At 48.5% G+C, this 20,536-nt stretch overlaps 1 protein-coding gene and 2 long non-coding RNA genes across 4 annotated transcripts in view; 1 reads left to right on the top strand and 2 right to left on the bottom strand.

Annotated features, from left to right (window-relative positions):
* The window catches only part of SOCS4 (suppressor of cytokine signaling 4), a 119,676-nt gene that overhangs the window by 36,676 nt on the left and 62,464 nt on the right, over positions 1-20,536 (top strand). The window lies entirely within an intron of this gene.
* The window catches only part of LOC128587174 (uncharacterized), a 33,227-nt gene continuing 14,343 nt past the window's right edge, over positions 1,653-20,536 (bottom strand). Inside the window, exons 1-3 of one of the 2 annotated variants that reach the window (XR_008380542.1) lie at positions 9,936-9,965; positions 9,722-9,857; positions 1,653-2,156 (exon numbers count right to left, since the gene is read on the bottom strand). This is a non-coding gene — a long non-coding RNA (uncharacterized LOC128587174). Of the gene's footprint in view, positions 2,157-9,721; positions 9,858-9,935; positions 9,966-20,536 lie in introns of those variants that run through there. The other variant, XR_008380541.1, reaches the window with a different exon arrangement.
* On the bottom strand, positions 17,740-20,468 carry LOC128587173 (uncharacterized). Its single transcript, XR_008380540.1, has 3 exons — positions 20,062-20,468; positions 18,741-19,364; positions 17,740-18,704 (listed from the first exon to the last, which is right to left on the bottom strand). It is a non-coding gene; the product is annotated as an uncharacterized LOC128587173 (long non-coding RNA).

The raw sequence follows: 20,536 nt of genomic DNA, 5'->3' as shown, positions 1-20,536 counted from the left end.
GCAGCACAATGCCCGGCATTCACAGGGGAGAGGGGGGTTGGAGGTGGGGAGAAAGGGGGTTTTGTTTTTGACAGTCTCGATCTGCCTGGGCTAAAGCGTTCTGGCATTAGCCTAGCTCACAACAACTTCAAACTGAGTCAAGCAATCCTGCCTCAGCCTCCTGAGTAGCTGGGACTATAGGTGTGCACCACCATGCCCCCCTAGTTTTTCTACTTTTAGCAGAGACAAGGTTTCACTCTTGCTCAGGCTGGTCTTGAAACGCTGAGTGCAAGGGATCCTCCTGCCGCAGCCTTCCAGAGTGCTGGGGTCACAGGTGTGAGCCTCCCCATCCAGTCTCATTGGGCAGAGTATCTTGAGCTTTGAGCTCTGCTCTGGACTGTGGTGTGGAGCAATCAGTTGGCTTCCTTTACCTCATCTTTTTTTTTTTTTTTTTTTTTTGTAGAGACAGTCTCACCTTATCGCCCTCGGTAGAGTGCCGTGGCGTCACACGGCTCACAGCAACCTCCAACTCCTGGGCTTAGGCGATTCTCTTGCCTCAGCCTCCCGAGTAGCTGGGACTACAGGCGCCCACCACAACACCCAGCTATTACCTCATCTTTAAAACATAATGCTCATAGTACCGTGAGGGAAAAAGTAGCTTTCTTCCATCCCTCAAGTAGAAGAGATGTATGGTAAATTAGCTTAACAAAAAGACTGCACGTCTAATGTAGTATGCTATACAAGTGTTCCTTTAAAAAAAAAAATCAGGAGGATTAAAAGTTAAACAATGTGATAACGTTTATTGAACACCACGGTTGCACTTTACATAAGCGATCATACATACTAGTCTGGCTCAGCGCCTATAGCTCAAGCGGCTAAGGCGCCAGCCACATACACTAGAGCTGGTGAGTTCGAATCCAGCCCCGGCCTGCCAAACAATGACAACTACAACCAAAAAATAGCCAGGCGTTGTGGCGGACACCTGTAGTCCCAGCTACTTGGGAGGGGCTGAGGCAAGAGAATCACTTAAGCCCAGGAGTTTGAGGTTGCTGTGAGCTATGATGCCACAGCCCTCTACCCAGGGCGACAGCTTGAGACTGTCTCAAAGAAAAAAAAGTATGCATACATACTAGTCTGCCTGTAACAATTGTGGTTTATATTTTCAAGGGATAATTATTAGTAGGATCCCCTTTGCATTCTCAAAAGTCCTGGTTTTAAGGATAAATTGTATGGATAATTTAAGGATATATCCGAAACACAACAAAAATAGTACCAGTGAAGATTTTCTATTTATTTCCTGTGAGAAAAAAACTCACCCACAGCTTCTACCTCTGTAGATTCAACCAACCTCAGATGGAAAATAATTCTGAAAAAAATAATGCAAATACAAAACCATAACCAACTAAAAACAGCTGTTTCCATAGCTTTTGCATTGCCTCAGGTGTTGTAAGTAATCCAGTGATAATTTTTAAGTACACAGAAGGATGTGCATAGGTCATGTGCAAATAGTGCATCCTCGGGTCCTGGGACCATCTGTAGATACGGAGTGAGGGGGCTACTCATGCGGAGTCTTAGGTGAAGAAAAACATGGAGTGGACTTCGAGGGAGGCACATTATCTCCAGTAAATCCTAGCAGCAGCGGAAAGCACGTTCTAGCCCTGGAGCAGGAAGGCGGGTGGGAACACGCTGTCCTTTTGGGCCGTCTGTCCTTGGTGCTGGCTTCGCGCTTAGTTGCCTCTTCACTCTTGCCCTTTGCATCTGCTCTTCCCCATCTGCAGCACCTGCTCATCTTCACATCCTGGCACTCATTGCCACAAAAGTACATTTCCCCAATTTGTAGCAAAAATTAATGTTGCACGCTGACCACAACTCAGTGACACGTCTGTCCTCAGCACACTGTCAGGCCACAGTGCTGTGGCTGTGGAGCTGGACTTTGAAGCCGCTCCATCGCGGAGCACATGGGCTCACGCTGCGATCCCAGCACTGTGGGAGGCCAAGGAGCTCAAGAGGAACCTGGGCAACAGGCGCTACACAAAGTTCAAACCTAGTCGGGAGTGCTGCTGCCACTTGTAGTCTCAGCTGCTCGGAAGTCTGAGGCAGGAGGTTCACTTGGAGTTTGAAGCTGCAGTGAGCTGTGATGACTCCACGGCACTCCAGCCTGGGTGACAGAGCAAGACCTTGTCTCAAAAAAAAAAAAAAAAAAAAGCAGCTGACTGACCTCAGTTTACACAGAAAATGAAACCTCAAAACACAAGTTTACCCATTTGCTGTTAGTGCCTTTCATAATGAGTACTTACGAATGACATCTGATATGCAGTACCCCACAGAAAATCCTCCCTCTCAAAACAACTCACACTCTTTGCATAACACAAAGCATGCTGGCTTTTCAGGGGAGGAGAGGGCCGCAGTGGGGAGGTTTACAGGGATCAATAGATCCTGGGAATGTTCTAGACATGAGTGTTCATTCATTCTGTTCATTTAACCCGAAGATACAAATACTCCTTTGTATGTACAGTTTTCCTGGTTTTTAAGAGCATATGGGACCTAAGCACCCAGCATTGAAAGGAAACCCCAGTTTTTCTCAGACTCCCTGAAGAGGGCAGGCAGTCCCAGGGGGTGTCACTGCATAGGGTGGGGTCCCACATTGGTCCCCTTTATGCTAATAGCTGGAAAATCTCAATTGCTTTAGGAAACAGACGGCTGTATGAACACGGAGCACAAATGGCCTTCCCAGGGGTCTCCTCAGTCCAGTATCTAGTCTGACCAGGCCACCAAGAGATGTTTTTGCAGAAGAGCCTTCTTGGGTCATAAAACCAGCCTTACAAACCAGCACTGAGCAAACAGACATCGAATGAGAGTCACAGAATAGAGTCAGCCCCCTAAACACAGGAGGGAATAGGAATGGTATTTTTCATTGCAATATTAGAGTTTTGTGGAGAAAAATATGAAAAAGACAATTAGAGGGAGGGTTGGGGCGGTTTTGCACGGCAGTGAGGGGCACAGTTTTGGAACCCAGCCCCACATCAAGTCACCGCTTATCAGACGTCACCCTGGGTGAGTTACATGCCTAACCTCGTGGTATCCTCAGCTGTGCAGATGTAGGGTGAGGGTCGCAGTGATGCCTGACCACGCAGGGTCTTGGGAAGTAAATGGGACACACCCAGCACCCATGTGGCCTGTTCTGCGTTGTGAGCGAGGCCCAAGGGCCACACAGCCTCGCAGCCAGGCAACTAGGGGGGGCAGCAAGGCCGGCATTCCTGCAGATATGACTGGCTGGGCACAGATTCTAGGGAACACCCAAGCAGCACCCAGCAGCTAAACTGCTGCCATGTGCAGGACACCAGTGATGTGCCAGTCCCCAGGGCTGCACTTGTCTCCTGTTTTTGCTCCTAGCAATGCCCTCTCGGCCCTGCCCTTGCCCCAGCACTTTCACCCCATTCTCTGAGAGTCCTCCCAACATCAAACCTGGGGAGTCAGGTCTGTCATGATGAAGGGACCTTTAGCACTTCAGAGCATTTCAGAACAAGAGCTGTCTCAGAGAAGGACAGACCAAGAAAAAGCCTGTCCTGCCTAGTTACTCTGTGCCTGGCCATATTTTCTGAATCAAATTGATACCCCGTTTGAAAGCAGTTAACCCTGAAAACAGGTCCGAAAATTGCAAGCCCCAGGCAAGGGATGTGATTTTCTCCAGAGAGGAGTGGCAGTGAGTGTTCCACCAGTCCCAAGTAACAGGCCTCCCTCTGAGCAGCCAGCTGCAGCCTGGGACAGCTTGCCCTGTGCTCTCCTGCTGGGTCTGGGAGTGTGTGTGGGCTGTTCTTCACAGAGGCTCCCTGATAGCAACTTTGAACACCTCACATAAGGGAGAGCACACTCCCCGGCTCCTGCTCCAGACCTGGCCTTGGATAGAGATGTCAGTTACCGCCCTGATCAGGGCATGCACGGACAGGCTGTTCCCCTTGGGGAACAGGAGGACCTGAGCTTTGGACAAAGGGAACTGAGAAAACCTTGACCAAGGACACAGGGACACAGAATAACCCTAAGATAAGTGAACAAAAGGCTCAGCACCTAGATCCAGGCATTCAACTTGTGGCTGCTTACCCTGGCCGCATACTGGGAATTCAGCTGAGCGAGTTTAGCAGCTTCCGTCTCATAAGCTGGGGCCAGGGACAAACACAAAATGATGTGAAGTGCACCAGTGGCAAGTGGTGGGAATAAAGTACTAGCTGGAGTGTGAGACTCAAGAAAGCTCACTGGGGAACCGCATGTGAGCCACGATCTAAAAGGGCCATGTAGTCTTGTCACCATTCTCACTCTGTCTCCCAGGTTCAGCTGGCCGCTCCCATCTGACACGGAGCCTGATGAGACCCCATCTCTAAAAATAGCTGGGCATGGGCGGCACCTGTGGCTCAAGGAGTAGGGCGCCAGCCCCATATGCCGGAGGTGGCAGGTTCAAACTCGGCCCTGACCAAAAATTACAAAAAAAAAAAAAAAATATATATATATATATATATAGGCGTTGTGGTAAGAGCCTGTAGTCCCAGCTATCGGGAAACTGAGGCAGGAGGATCACTTCAGCCCAAGAGACTAAGGTTGCTGCAGGCTCAGATGGTCTCAAACAAAAGTGGGGGCTGGAAGTAGAACGGGGGCTGTGGCAGCTCAGGACTGAGTGTGAGTAACATAGAACACGATTATTAGAGGCTCTGCAGGTTCCCCTCTGCCAGGTTGGCAGTCCCAGTCCATTTGTGGAGGGACATTGGTGTTACCACAATGGCATTTACTAAGGAACTTGATCCTTCACAGAAACACTTTGTGGCCAAGATTAGAAAATATAGGTCTAAACAACAGGCATCTGGAGGACCAGCTGATGTTGGCCCAGAGTATCAGCAAGGTCTGGGTAGGGAGCTTTTTAAGCTTCAGCAAATGCACGGTAAAACAGACATGAGGGTGGTGCCTGTGGCTCAAAGGGTTAGGGCCCCGGTCCCATATGCCAGAGGTGATGGGTTCAAACCCCGCCCCTGCCAAAAACCACACACACACAAATAAATAAATAAAAATAAAATAGGGCAGTGCCTGTAGCTCAAGGAGTAGGGCGCTGGTCCCATATGTCAGAGGTGGCAGGTTCAAACCTAGCCCCGGCCAAAAACCACAAATAAATAAATAAATAAATAATAAAAATTAAATTAAATTAAAAAAAACAGACATGATCCCTAACTTCAAATTTGAAGATCCCAAATTTGAAACCAGTGAAAAAACCAGGCCTGAAGAAATGAAGTAAAATTAATTTGGTAATTTCTCATGGATTAGTTGTATAACTAATCAGAAGTTTCAGAGTAGACATACATTTCACAACTTTCAAATGTTCTTTTTTTTTTTTGAGACAGTCTTAAACTGTCTGTTGCCCTGCGTAGAGTGCAGTCGCATCATAGCTCACAGCAACCTCACTGGGAAAATAGCCACAACACCTGGCTATTTTTTGTTGTTGTTGCAGTTGTTGTTTTAGCTGGCCCAGCTGGATTTGAATCTGCCCGCGTCAGTGTATGTGGTCAGTACTCTACCCACTGAGCTACAGGCGCTGCCTGTCAAAAGTTCTTTTAATTCTGATTCTAAATAAATTATTTAGTGATGTTGAGTGTAAAAAAAAAAAAGTTTAGGGACACTGCATGTGAGTTCCACTCATGGAAAAGCACCACACATTAGTGCATTAAAGGAGCTAGCAAGTTCTCTAGTAAAGCAATCCAATATTTCCTAAGTGTTTAATACGGGAACCTTTTGTTTGAATACCTGTGTATTTCTATGAAAAGACTACCAGAGAGTTGCCAGGCACAGTGGCTCACGTCTGTAATCCTAGCACTCTGGGAGGCCGTGGTGGGTGCCTGAGCTCACAGGTTTGAGACCAGTCTGGGCCGGAGCAAGACCCCATCTCTAAAAATTGCCAGGCATTGTAGTGGGGGCCTATAATCCCAGCTACTCAGAAGGCTGAGGCAAGAGAATCACTTGAACCCAAGAGTTTGAGGTTGCTGTGTACTAGGACATTATGGCACTCTACCCGGGGGGACAAAGTGAGACTCTGTCTCAAAAAAAAAAAAAAAAAAAAAAGAGAGAGAGTATTGGACATTTTATTTAACATTTAGTCAAGCCAATAGCTCAGTGGTTAGGACACCGGCCACATACACCAAGGCTGGTGGGTTCGAACCTGGACCAGGCCTGCTAAACATCAATGACAACTGCAACAAAAAAATAGCCAGGCATTTTGGCCGTGCCTGTAGTCCCAGCTACTCGGGAGGCTGAAGCAAGAGAATCGCTTAAGCCCAGGAGTTGGAGGTGGCTGTGAGCTGTGATGCCACCCCACTCTACCGAGGACGACATAGCGAGACTCAGTCTCAAAAAAAAAAAAAGAAAATGACTTAAATAATTTTGCTATTTTAAATGACTACTAAGATTTGCTGACCTTTGCTTTTATGATATAATAATAGTTTCATTGGGCGGCGCCTGTGGCTCAGTGAGTAGGGCGCCGGCCCCATATGCCGAGGGTGGCGGGTTCAAACCCAGCCCCAGCCAAACTGCAACAAAAAAATAGCCGGGTGCTGTGGTGGGCACCTGTAGTCCCAGCTACTCGGTAGGCTGAGGCAAGAGAATTACTTAAGCCCAGGAGCTGGAGGTTGCTGTGAGCTGTGTGATGCCACGGCACTCTACCAAGGGGCATAAAGTGAGACTCTGTCTCTACAAAAAAAATAAAAATAAATAATAGTTTCATTGATAATTTAATCCGCAGTTTGGAACCCAAATTTTACTCTGGATTGGTTCATACAGGAAGAGACAGGATGCTTTACAGGATGGCTTTATACTACCCCCCAGGAACAGACTGTGGTGACAGAGACTGTGCTTAGGAGTTTGGGGAGAAAGGTGGGAGTGAGGGGCTGAAGTCTCACCCTGTAAATTACCCTTCTGTGACAGCTTCCCTCAGTAACTTAATAACAAAACTAACGTGTATTAGGTACTTCCTCTGAGCCACTCTGGTCAGCACATTTTCTTTCATTTAATTCTCAAAACACCCTATTCAGTAAACGCCATTTTCTCCTTTTTACAGATGAAGAAATCAAGGCTAAGCCTGTTTAAGTTCATGAAACTAGCGATTGGATTGTGGCTGTAACTGAAACGGGAACTCAGATGGTCAACTGCCACACTTCGTGTCCCTTTATGTTTATTTAAATAAGATGTCACTGATATAAAATAGGTTTGGGGGTTGGGTTTTATATCAGGATGCTCCAGGGAAACGTAACAAATGGGACCCTCACACACACACAGATACCCTTCACGGACTGGCCCCACGGTTGCAGGGCTGGACGCTGGCCCCGCGGGCAGGCCAGGGTGCCAGACAGGGAAGGGTCAGTGTCGCATCTCAAGTACAAACTCTGCGGCCTGGAAACTCACGGAGGGCTTCTGGGTTGCAGTCTCGAGAACTACTTTTGTTTTTCAGGAAATCTCAGTGTTTGTCCTCAAGGCCTTCAGCTGATGGCGCTGAGGCCAACCGCGTCACGGGGGACACCTGCTTAACACTGATCACCTCCAAAAACCAAACGACTGGGAACAAAAGCCTAACCACGATGACACATAAAATTAATCATCGCAGGTTTGACTTTTCTTTTTTGAAGAGAAAAGAGAGAGTTCGGATCCGCACAAGTAACTTGCTGGGGGAAACACCGGACGCGCCCTCCTGGGTGAGAAACCCGCGGCCGTGCGCGGCACAGGCCGGCAGGGGGCGCTGCCCGCCCACGTGCGGCTGCGCAGAGCTCGGGGTCGCGCCTTCGCCGCGCGTTTCAGCTCAGCGCGACCTCTGGCCGCGTGAGTGTGTGAACTTTTACTTTCATCTAGGACTGGAGCACTTCATCGTCCTCTGTAGAGCAGGACGGCGTGGCCCGATCTCGCCCCGTGGCCGCCTGCAGGTGTCCCGCGCAGGACGCTCGCCGCTGCCGGGCACGTGGCGTCCAGCCCGGGAGGATAAGCGCACAGCCCCTGCGGCCGAGCGGCGCTGCCGAGCAGAGCGCAGCGAACCTGCGGGTTCTCAGTGGGAGGTGGCAACTCACATAAGTCGTTATTCCTGAACTCTCGTTAATAATTAAAAACTTCCTCCTCTGCCTCCATTTCAATGACGTTTACTTTTGTGCATTGTATTTTGCAGAGGCTTTTCCTGTCCCACTTAGTAACAGAAGGTACCAAGTCTTTCCACTTCACAGTTGGGGAGACACAGTGCTTTGCTGTGGCTCCCAGTGAGCCAGAACTAGGAAGGGAGCAGAGGCCTGGGGCCAGAGGCTTCAAAAACACATTCCCAACTTGAGGAGGCCAAGGCCAGAGGATCGCTGGAGGCCAGGAGTTGGAGGTTGCTGTGAGCTAGGCTGACTGCACCGCACTCTACCCAGGACCACAGAGTGAGCTCTGTCTCAAAAAAACCAACAGGCTGGGCTTGGTGGCTTACACCTGTAATCCTAGCACTCTGGGAGGCCAAGGCAGGAGGATTGAACCCAAGAATTGGAGGTTGCTGTGAGCTATGACGCCCCAGTACTCTACCTAGGGGGAAAGCTTGAGACTGTCCCCCCCCCAAAAAAAATTACTAACCCTCATACACTGCTATTACCAGTGTCCACTAAAGTTGAATGTGTACATACACCCTGACCTAGAAATTCCACTTTTAAGAAAATGCACGACAGAAATGCATGCGGGTGAGAGCACCAGATGTATGCAAGATTGTTCATAGCAGTATAATTTGTAGTAGTAGCTAAAACTGAAAACAAAATTCCATCAACAGGGGTGAGCCTGTGGCTCAGTGAGTAGGGCCCGGGCCCCATATGCCAAGGGTGGTGGGTTCAAACCCCGCCCCGGCCAAACTGCAACAAAAAAATAGCTGGGCATTGTGGTGGGCGCCTGTAGTCCCAGCTACTCTGGAGGCTGTGCAGGATGGCAGGAGAATCGCCTAAGCCCAAGAGCTGGAGGTTGCTGTGGGTGACAAAGTGAGACTCTATCTCTACAAAAAAAAAAAAATTCCAGGCTTGGCGCCAGCCACATACACCTAAGCTGGCTAGTTTTTCTATTTTTAGTAGAGATGAAGTCTCACTCTTGCTCAGGCTTATCTCAAACTTCTGAGTTCAAGGGATCCTCCAGCCTCAGCCTCCCAAGTGTTGGGATTACAGGTGTGAGCCCCACAGCCGACCTAATGTGCTTCTTGACTGAGGCAGTGGGTTCACTTTGTAAAAATTCACCAAGCTATGCGCTTAGGATGTGTACACCTTTCACACTTAAATACAAGGTTTTTTAAATCCTGATTTGTCCAAATAAATTACCTCTACATGAACAAACATAAGTACTACCTAAACTTAGCTCATCCTGGATTGAAGGAACAGTAGGCTTGTTCATTTTTCTGCCCTGACAGAGGCCTTACCACCATTCCCAGGGCTTTTGGGAGTGTGGAAAGGGCAGGCTAACACCTGCCTGTCCACTGCAAACACAAGTACACATCTTAGGAGACCACACACAAGCAGCCCTCCCTGCCTCCACTGCTACAAATGTACGTTCTTTTGCGTGTCCAGAAGGCGCAGAAGGAAACATCCAAGCAGGACAAACCAGATGTGGCAAACATCTCACACAAATGACCCCGCTCTCCTGCCAGTCCCATTAGTAACAGCCAGTGACACCATTTTCAGAGAAAGCCAGAAGCCCAAGTCCCCAGTCCCAGAGGCACAAAGGGTACCTTCAGACAAGAGAGACGTTAAGCACCACACAGGAAACTGCTCACAACTGCCCAGCAGCTCCTGATGACATCGTAAACACAGCACGCCTGCTCCATAGTCCTCAGTGCTCCTAGCAGGCCTGGGTGCTTGAAAATCCTGAAGGTAAAAGTACAACACATTAGATCATGTGTTGGCTGATGTTTGGTCCAGGGTGACACACACACACACACACACACACACTCCCTTTTCCCTCTGCTGCTTTGGAGAGTTCCTTCCACCATTTGAGCTCCTTGTGTCTCCTGTCAGTGATTTTCTGCTATTTCAATCCCACAGCCCATCCCAGAGGCAAAAGAGTGAGAATAATAAAGATGCTTTGATAAACAGTCATTCTCACACTTTCTCCATGACATACTGGTGGTGAGGTGGCGCTCTTTTCCTTTCGATAATCAGAGGGACATGGGGGCACCTGACAGTGCGCTTTGCACCTTTCCATGATGCGGTGGGGTCTGTCAGGGCTCTGACCGGCGGGGCCACGGTTGTGCTGCGACCACAAGTTCAGGGACCTCAGAACGGGAGCAGGGCCAGGCCTGAGCCAGGCATCTGAGGGGTCCTGGGGGTTTGCTGGCATAGTTGGATAATCTCAAAGCCAGGTAAACGGTACAAAGTCAAAACTCCCAGGCTGCAGGGCACAGCTAATGGCCCTGGACTGCACCCCTATACAGTGAGTCACCCTGCTGAGTGCTGTGGCCACTGTAACTCCAGGGTAAGGATCTGTGCATCTAACCATAGAAAAGGCAGTGCATGGCACTGCGCCATTACCTCAGCTACAATGATTATAACATCAGAGAAAAAAAAAAAATGGAGGCATTACCACAGCTGTGATGGTTATAACATCATCATTAAAGAAAAATGGAGCCAGGTGTGGTGGCTCACACCTGAATCCCAGCACTTTGGGAGAGTCATTTGAGCCCAGGAATTTGAGACTGGCCTCAGCAACATAGTAAGACTCCATCTGTACAAAAAATTAAAAAGAATAGCCAAGTATGGTGGTATACACCTGTAGTCCTGGCTACTTAAGCCCAGGGATTCAAGGCTGCGGTGGCCACTATTGTACCACTGCACTACAGCCTGGGCAACAGAGCAAGACCTTGTCTCTATTTTATATACACACATATATATGTATATGTATTATTTTTTAAAGAGAGAGAAAAGGGCCAGGTACAGTGGCTCACAACTGCAATCCTAGCACTCTGGGAGGCCCAGATGGGAGGAATGCTTGAGACCATCCTGAGCAAGAGCAAGACCCCCAACTTTACTAACAACAGAAAAATTAGCCAGGCGGTGCCTGTGGCTCAAGGAGTAGGGTGCCAGTCCCATATGCCGGAGGTGGCGGGTTCAAACCCAGCCCCGGCCAAAAAAAACAAAAAAGAAAAATTAGCCAGGCGTGGTGGTGAGCACCTGTAGTCCACACTACTCAGGAGGCTGAGATAGAAGGATTGTTTGACCCAAGAGTCTGAGATTGCTGTGAGCTGTGATGATGCCACTGCCCTCTAGCTTGGGTAAAAAAAAAAAAGGACAAAAGAGAGAGATGGAGAGAAAACAAAAGAAGCAGCCCACAGCAGAAATGTGAAATTGCATGATGTCATCGTAGACCATGGTGATCACACAGCCATGAAAAAGAATGAGGCAGCTCCTTATGAACTACCATGGGGAGAAGTCTGTGCTATAGTGTTCAATGATAAAGGAAAGATGGAGAGAACAATACATAGCCTGATCGCATGTTTGGCATAAAACAATCTGTGGGCACACACAGTCTCACATGCAGGAGTTGATGAGCTCTGACAGAAGCCGTCTAGAAGCATGCACGCTAAGCTAACACCAGGTTACATCTGGGCGGGGGGGACTGCATAATTGTGCCCTAGTCATTTCTGCCTTGATTATGACGCCCCAGACGTTCTTCCTGACAAAGGCTGGGGGGGAGGGGGGATGGAAACGCAGTTGATGGGGCTGTCAGCACAGGCGGAGGATGCTGAGAGAGGGACCAGGAACTGAGAAGCCGACTCCCTTTGAGCTGGAAAAGCTGCACACTGCCGATTACTCGTGACAGGCCCTTGTTAACTGTGTTTTCTGTCTTTGGGGTCATATGCTCTTGGTTCCCTTTGGGTGGACTTCCAGTCCTGGGCAGCTGGAGAAGAAGAGACCCTCCCAGGAAGCCCAGAGAGGGGAGCGTGGGCCAGACGGGCTGAAGCCTGAGGAGGATACTTCATCTTTCCCTGGGCACCCCTCTCCCTGGGGTCCTTTCTGGGCTTTGGCTGTCAGACCAAGAGACCCGCAGGGCTGAAGGACAGGCCCAACTCCACTCCTTCTGCTGTGTCCTCCCCCTGCACTCCTCAGCATACCTGCCTCAAATACAGTCGCATGTCACTAACGACAGAGACATGTTCTAAGAAGTGCGTGGTGAGGCCACCATCCTGTGTGCACACAAACAGACCCAGAGGGCTCGACCCCTGCTCTCCCAGGCTGCAGGGCACAGCCGATGGCCTCAGTGAGTTACCATGCTGAGTGCTGTGGCTGCTGTAACACCAAGGTAAGGATCTGGGCATCTGAGCATAGAAAAGGCAAAGCGTTGCACTGCGGCCTTCCCACAGCTATGACATCACTAGGCAGTGGGAATCTTTCAGCTCCATTCTAATCCTATGGAACCACCTTTGTTTATGTGGTCTGTTGTTGACCAAAACACCGTGTCTGCAGCTCATGACTGCAGAGACATATATACTGAAGTATAGAATATGTATTTTGTTATGCTGGCAAATATCCAATGCTAGATAAAAAGGCAATCTCATCTATTCTAGAATATGTAGAAATTGGTTAAGAAACTTTTGGAAAGATATTTGATAATACTAAGAGTCTAAAATACTCTTTGGGGCTCACACCTCTAATCCTAGCACTCCAGGAGGTCGAGGAGAAGGAATTGCTTGAGCTCAGGAGTTTGAGACAAGTCTGAGTAAGAGTAAGACCCAGTCTACTAAAAATAGAAAAACTAGGGCGGCACCTGTGGCTCAGTGAGTAGGGAATTGGCCCCATATACCAAGGGTAGACGGTTCAAACCTGGCCCCGGCCAAACTGCAACAACAACAAAAATAGCCGGGCATTGTGGCGGGCGCCTGTAGTCCCAGTTGCTGGGAGGCTAAGGCAAGAGAATCGCATAAGCCCAAGAGCTGGAGGTTGCTGTGAGCTGTGTGACGTCATAGCACTCTACCAAGAGCGGTAAAGTGAGACTCTGTCTCTACAAAAATAAATAAATAAATAAAAATGGAAAAACTAGCTGGTGTTGTGGCAGAAGCCTATAGTCCCAGTTACTTGGGAGGCTGAGGCAGGTGGATTGCTTGAGCCCTGGAGTTTGAGGTTGCTGTGAGCTAGGCTGAGGCCACGACACTCTAGCTTGGGTGGCAAAGTGTGACTCTGTCTCAAAAAAAAAAATTTGAAATCCAACAGAAACCTCAAAAAAGTAAAATTTATGTGACAATTGCTGTCATTATGGCTCCTTTTGTAATAGCTAAAATTCAGAAACAAACTAAATGATCAACAGATGTCAGGTAAACAGTGTGCTAACTTCATGGGACATTTTATAACAATTAAAATCATGATAGAAATTTGTAATTATATATGAAATATACTGATGAACTTGTAGCCTCATCCCAGTCTAATTAAACTCAGGGAGTGGGGACTAGAAATTGATTTTGTTTTGTTTTTTTGAGACAGGGTCTCACTGTGTTGCCCTTGGTAGAGTGCTGTGGCGTCACAGCTCACAGCAACCTCAAACTCCTGGGCTTAAGTGATTCTTCTGCCTCAGCCTCCCAAGTAGCAGGGACTACAGGTGCTCACCACAACGCCCGGCTATTTTTTGTTGTAGTTGTCATTGTTGTTTTGACAGGCCTGGGCTGATTGCAAACCCGCCAGCCCAGGTGTATGTAGCTGGCACCCTAGCTGCTGAGCTATAGGCACTGAGCCGAAATTGGTATTTTTTTAAAGTTCCCCTGCGGATTCTAATTGAAGGCAAGGTTGAGAGACATAGATTAGCCTTAGATCCAAATGAGACCTTCCCATCCAGCTGGGGCCTAGTCCGGCTTTTTGGGGTGAAGTTCTGTGTGAAACACTAAAGGGTCTGTTTCCCTGGCCTTGCCCCCTACACATGTCTCTCAGGGACTAGTCGGCCCAGTGGTGGCCCCAGTAGGAGGCCAGTCACAAATTTGGGATCATGGCCAATAGTTTTACATCAAAACCAGCGGCAGGTGGATTCATTAGGAAGGTGGATGATTGATATAACCTAGGTTAAGTGTAGGAAGGGCTGTGCATACTGAGTCCGTAGCCCCAGGAGGCTGGCAGGGGCAGAAGCCACACAACTGGGCACCTGAGTGGTGCAGAGTTGGAGCCAAATCCTGGCATGTTCCTGGCCTGTCCAGGAAATCCAGCCATGCAAAGCCCCTGGTTACCTGCCTGCTGGTGTCTTCACAATCTGAGTCCACAGTCTTGCTGGAAAGGTAAGAACTGAAAGCTTAGAAGCTTTGCCACAAGGACAGCCTCGCAGGATGATGCTAGTGTCGGCAATCCTTTTTTTTTTTTCGGAGACAGAGCCTCACTTTATTGCCCTCGGTAGAGCATCACAGCTCATAGCAACCTCCAGCTCTTGGGTTTAGGCAATTCTCTTGCCTCAGCCTCCTGAGTAGCTGGGACTACAGGTGCCCGCCACAATGCTCGGCTATTTTTTTGTTGCAGTTTGGTCGGGTCTGGGCTCAAACCCACCACCCTGGGTACATGGGGCCGGCACCCTACTCACTGAGCCACAGGTGCTGCCCCTTTTTTTTTTTTTTTGAGACAGAGTCTCACTTGTTGCCCCCAGTAAAGTACCGTGGCATCACAGCTGACAGTAACCTCTAACTCTTGGGCTCAAGTGATTCTCTTGCCTCAGCCTCTCGAGTAGCTGGGACTACACGTGCCCACCATAGTGCCTGGCTATTTTTAGAGATGGGAGTCTTGCTCTTGCTCAGGCTGGTCTCAAACCTGTGAGTCAGGCACTCCACCCGCCTTGGCCTCCCAGAGTGCTGGGATTACAGGCATGAGCCACCTTGCTGGCCTGCAGTCCTCTTTAGAAGAAAGTGCTACAGCTGATTTGTTCTTGGGGCAAAAGAAACAAATGAAAATTGAACAGGAGAGAGAAAAGTCAAGAAAGGCTGAGAGCCAAAGTGGGCTATCAGAAGAACATAAGGTCCCCTTAAAATAATAGCCCAACATTCTGAGGGCCTCGGGAAGAGGGAGCAACAGAGCAGCTGCTCCTAAATGTCCTTCTCACTCGGCTCCCTGTGCCCACAGTCCCATTCTACTTGGGTTACTGAGCACTGCCCACTGTCATCCTCTAAAATGCAGACTCCTGACAAGGATAACACTTTGATTCAGGAACAATTAGTGGAATTCATTGGTGATTTATTCAGACAATTTGGCTGTTCTGTGCTCGGCACTGTACCAGGAACTCAGACACAATGGAACAGGGCCTCATCCAGGTCCCTGAGACGCCTCCGTTGGATTCAGGAGTATCTCCTGGTCACGACAGAGCTGGTACTGAGACAGGAGAAAAATGCACAGCAGCGTCACCTCCCTCATGGAGCTTTCAGCCTCGTAAGGGGGATCCAAGCACACAAGAGACGCAGAACAAGCACCGGCTTATTCTGCTGCAGACACAGTCAAGGGCCAACGTGGAGAGCAGAGCTAGGTGCTTCCAGGTCAAAGAGCCTTTTCAGAAGTGCTGGTGATTCAGTCACACTGGCTTTCTTCTCTAGCGACCTGGGGGTATAAGCTGTTAGTAACGCCACCGCTTTCTAAATATTAACATGGGCACGACTTCCTGGTTCTAAGGCCCCACCTTGGTTTCTGCACTGCACCATCTAGTTTATGCCAACCTTAGAGGTACTGAAAGGGAGTGATTCATAAGCATTTACAGGCTCCTGGGCCACCCACCTTCTCTGCTTGGCCCTAGCCCTGGCTACTTGCTACGCTAGCTGGTGGTGGGCTGAGTGGTTTCACATCTGCTGAACACCCACAGGCCGCAAGTTCCTGTCTGTCATTGTCACGATCACAGCTGCCCTTGTGAGAAGACCTCCCCAGCTTTTGGCTCAGACCATCCCTGGAGGGGGACTATAACCATTACCAAGCTAGATAAGATGTAGGAACAGAAGCAGAACCCAGGCACCGAGCAGGGCTACCAGGTGCTATTTGCCAAATCCTGAGGAGTTGTGATTGGTGAATTGTGTTATTCTGGAAGCATATTCCAGGCCAGAGAGTCTTTAGGACCTGATCAAATGCTCACAGGGCCAGTGCCAGATCAGCAGGAGCTCCAAAGGGCAGGCTCAACTGGGGGCAGAATGGGGCAGACTGTGGAGGCACAAGAGGAAGATGGGACTTCTTAATTGATGTCCCTACACTAAGCAGACCCTAGAGCGGTAGTGGCCTGTCCCCTCAGGGTTGGGGGAATAACTGGAGAGAAGCAGGAAGGGCCTGAGTAGATACGGGTTGAAGGTGCTGCTTCGTGAAAGGAGGATGAGTTACTGGGTGTATTTATGCAGCAAAAATTATTGAATCTCATACTTAAAATGTGTGCATCTCAATGTATGTAAATTTCACTTAAAAATGTAAACAAAGTGCAGCTCAGTGCCTGTAGCTCAAGCGGCTAAGGCGCCAGCCACATACAACAAAGTTGGCAGGTTCAAATCCAGCCCGGGCCTGCTAAAACAACAATGACAACTACAACCAAAAAATAACCAGGTGTTGTGGTGGGTGCCTGTAGTCCCAGCTGCGTGGGAGGCTGAGACAAGAGAATCGCTTAAGCCCAGGAGTTGGAGGTTGCTGTGAGCTGTGATGTCATAGCATTCTACCCAGGGCAACAGCTTGAGGCTCTGTCTCAAAAAAAAATGTAAACAAAGTGGACTCCAGTTAGGTTTTCTTTTAGGAATGCTATGGACTAGCAATTCTGAAACTATCTTCTATGTATTTCTGTGCTTAAAGGTAACGGGAGCCAGATTTCTCAATGCTGGGGAAAAAGCTACATGTATGGAAAGGGTGTGTGTCACACTGAAGCTGGAGTTTGTACAAATTCACGTTTTCTAAGACACGTGGTATCTGTGTCACTGTTTCTGTGTGTGTTTCTGTGGGTGCACATGTTTCTCTCTGTGTGTCTGTGTGTGTAATAATACTTCCTCATTGTTGCTGAGAGAGAGGGCCTGGAACCAATGCCACCCTGGGAGGAATGAGCAAATTGAACACCCAGTTCTTGGTTTCTAAATACTATTTCCTACTAGGGACCTTTGAGAAATGGCCTATTTCAGGAGGCGCCTGTGGCTCAGTGGGTAGGGCGTGACCCCATATACTGAGGGTGTTCGAACCCAGCCCGGCCAAACTGCAACAAAAAATAGCTGGGCATTGTGGCAGGCGCCTGTAATCCCAGCTACTCAGGAGGCTGAGGCAAGAGAATCACCTAAGCCCAAGAGCTGGAGGTTGCTGTGAGCTGTGACACCACGGCACTCTACCAAGGGCAATAAAGAGAGACTCTATCTCAAAAAGAAAAAAAAGAAAAAAAGAAATGGCTTATTTCAAAGATGGAGCAGGAAAAGTAGAGGATGAGCCTACCTGTGCCAAAAAAGTAAGGAAAGCTCCAAGAACAACAGCATATATTGAAAGGACTCAGAAGTTGGCTCAGCACCTGTGGCTCAAGCGGCTAAGGGGCCAGCCACACACACCTGAGCTGGTGGGTTCGAATCCAGCCCGAGCCCGCCAAAAAACAATGATGGCTGCAACCAAAAAATAGCCAGGCGTTGTGGCGGGCACCTGTAGTCCCAGCTACTTGGGAGGCTGAGGCAAGAGAATCGCTTGAGCCCAGGAGCTGGAGGTTGCCGTGAGTTGTGATGCCATGGCACTCTACCCAGGATGACAGCTTGAGGCTCTGTCTCAAAAAAAAAAAAAAAAGAAAGGACTCAGAAGTCAGCTGAAGGGGCTCCTATTGGTCATATCTGAGGCAATTTAAGCATCGAAGCAAATAATATTTGTGATGGATCATTATCCCATTAAAGAAAATAAAAATCCATACTGTTGCAAATAAATGAATTAAAAAATAAATGGATGTGAAGGGAAATCTCTTCACTGCAGCAGAATGCCAGTGAATAAACATAGAAGGAATGACAGGGAGAGAGTCATCTGTGGATGCTAAAACTGGTGAGTAAAAGTTTAATAAGAAATAGGATAATTAGGCTGGGTGCAGTAGCTCACCCCTATAGTCCCAGCACTCTGGGAGGCCAAGACAGGAGGATCCTTGAACTCAAGAGGTCAAGACCAGCCTGAGCAAGAGTAAAAATACAAATCTCTAATAAAAATACAAAAATTAGGCTGGACATAGTGGCTCACGCCTATAATCCTAGCCCTCTGGGAAGCTGAGGCTGGTGGATCATTTGAGCTCAGGAATTCAAAACCAGCCTACTAAAAATAAAACAAAAATAGAAAAACTAGCTAGGCATCACAGTGGGCACCTGTAGTCTCAGCTACTTGGGGGGCTGAGGCAAGAGGAACTTCCCCAAGAGTTTGAAATGGCTATGAGCTATGGTGCCACCACACTCTACCCAGGGGGATGTGTTGGGCTTGAAGCTGCCGACTTGGTTTGAGAGCCAACTGGGAAATGACGTTGAGGAAAAATAATCTACACCAAGACGGGCAAGGTGGCTCACACCTGTAATCCTGGCACTCTTGGAGGCCAAGGCTGGTGGATTGCCGAGCTCAGGAGTTCAAGACCAGACTGAGCCAGAGTGAGACCTCCTCTCTCAAAAATACAGCTGGGCATTGTGGCGGACGCCATAGTCCCAGCTACATGGGGGGTGAGGCAAAAGAATTGCTTAAGCCCAGGAGTTTGAGGTTGCTGTGAGCTATGACGCCACAGCCTTCTACCAGGGGCAACAAAGTGAGACTCTGTCTCAAAAAAAAAAAAACAAAAAAAAACTGCACCAGTTTAAGACACAGAATCTGAGAACTCATGGGTGGGGAGGGGAGAAAGGCTATGTTATCTCAGGCTGAGCAGCAGGCTGGGCAATGCAGCAAATCTCTGTCCTCTTCAAAAGGCTTTTATTGATTTCTAACAAAAGCACATGTGCAAAATGCAAAAATACCAAAAGATATGGTTAAGGGTGGCGCCTGTGGCTCAGAGGAGTAGGGTGCCGGCCCCATATGCCGGAGGTGGCAGGTTCAAACCCAGCCCCGGCCAAAAACTGCAAAAAAAAAGATATGGTTAATAGAATCCCAAATCCCTAGGAAGATTGGATGGAAAGAGAGGCTGGGTAAAAGGCAGGGAGTGGGTAATATATTTAGGAAGGGAGAGGGGAAAATCAGTTCTGTCCCTGCAGGGGAGCAAGCCAGGTTCCCCATCTAACTGCCAACAGTTTAACCAACTTCAGCTTCATTTCAGTCCTGTCCCACCTGTTGACTCTGGTGTACAGGGACAGTCCGTCCTGCTGGCACCTCGGGCTCTTTTCATCTTCCCTGGTCCAGCCCCAAAGATGGGATGTCTGCACTGCTTTCCCTTGCATGCCCCTGAAAGAGAGGTCAACCTACCTGCCTCCCCAGAGTGAGACTCTGCTCAAAAAAATAAATAAATAAATAAATAATGAAATAACAGCTGTAGTCCCAGGTACTCCAGAGGCTGAGGCCAGAGGATCACTTAAGCCCAAGAGTTTGAGTTTGCTGTGAGCTAGGCTGACGCCACTGCACTCTAGCCTGGGCAACAGAGTGAGTGTGTCTCAGAAAAAAAAAAAAAGAAGACGAAAAAGAAATAAAATAGAGTTGCAAAGCATGTTCCCACAAATTACTGACTATATGCAAAGGAAAAAATAATAACTTCACAGTGGCAGAACCACCTTGATCAAGTCATCAAATCCATGGCTCAGTGCCTGTGGCTCAAGCAGCTAAGGCACTAGCCACATATACCTGAGCTGGCGGGTTCAAATCCAGCCCGGGCCCGCCAAACAACGAGGGCTGCAACCAAAAAATATCCAGGTGTTGTGGCGGGCGCCTGTAGTCCCAGCTACTTGGGAGGCAGAGGCAGGAGAATCGCTTGAGCCCAGGAGTTGGAGGTTGCTGTGAGCTGTGCTGCTACAGCACTCTACCCAGGGCCACGGCTTGAGGCTTTGTCTCAAAAAAAAAAAAAAGTCATCAAATCTAACATGATTGTATTGGTATAAACCAATATTATGTGCCTCCCACTAAGATGCTTGCAGAAAGGAAACATACAGGCAACTGAATATTGTGTGTGGCTGGGTGCAGTGGCTCATACCTGTAACCCCTGCACTTTAGGAGGCTGAGACAGGGACGGTCACTTGAGGCCAGGAGTTTGAGGCTGCAGTGAAGGACACAAAGTAGAACACTGTCTCAAAAAATAAATGAATAAAAAGGAAAAAATAAATGCGTATCATCTTGGACACAGGAGAAAAAATGAACCTAGTTAGGGCAACTGATGATAGTATTCCTGTGGTCAAGCTGAATTTCCTGCCTCTGCTAACTGTGCTGTGGGAACGTAAAAAGTCTTGTTCAGGCGGTGCCGGTGGCTCAAAGGAGTAGGCCCCTGGCCCCATATGTTGGAGGTGGCGGGTTCAAACCCAGCCCCGGCCAAGATTGCAAAAAAGAATGTCTTGTTCTTGGAAAGTGCCCATTGAAGTTTATAAATGTAAAGAGGCACCTTATCTCCACCTTACCCTTAAATTGTTTAGTAAGAAGCATTAATGAAATTTTTGTTTTTTTGAGACACAGCC

This window comes from Nycticebus coucang, chromosome 6, assembly GCF_027406575.1.
Source record: "Nycticebus coucang isolate mNycCou1 chromosome 6, mNycCou1.pri, whole genome shotgun sequence".
In the NCBI taxonomy this organism is placed as follows: Eukaryota; Metazoa; Chordata; class Mammalia; order Primates; family Lorisidae; genus Nycticebus; species Nycticebus coucang.
The sequence above is the reverse complement of the archived record's forward strand: the minus strand, read 5'-3'. Positions and strand labels throughout refer to the sequence as shown.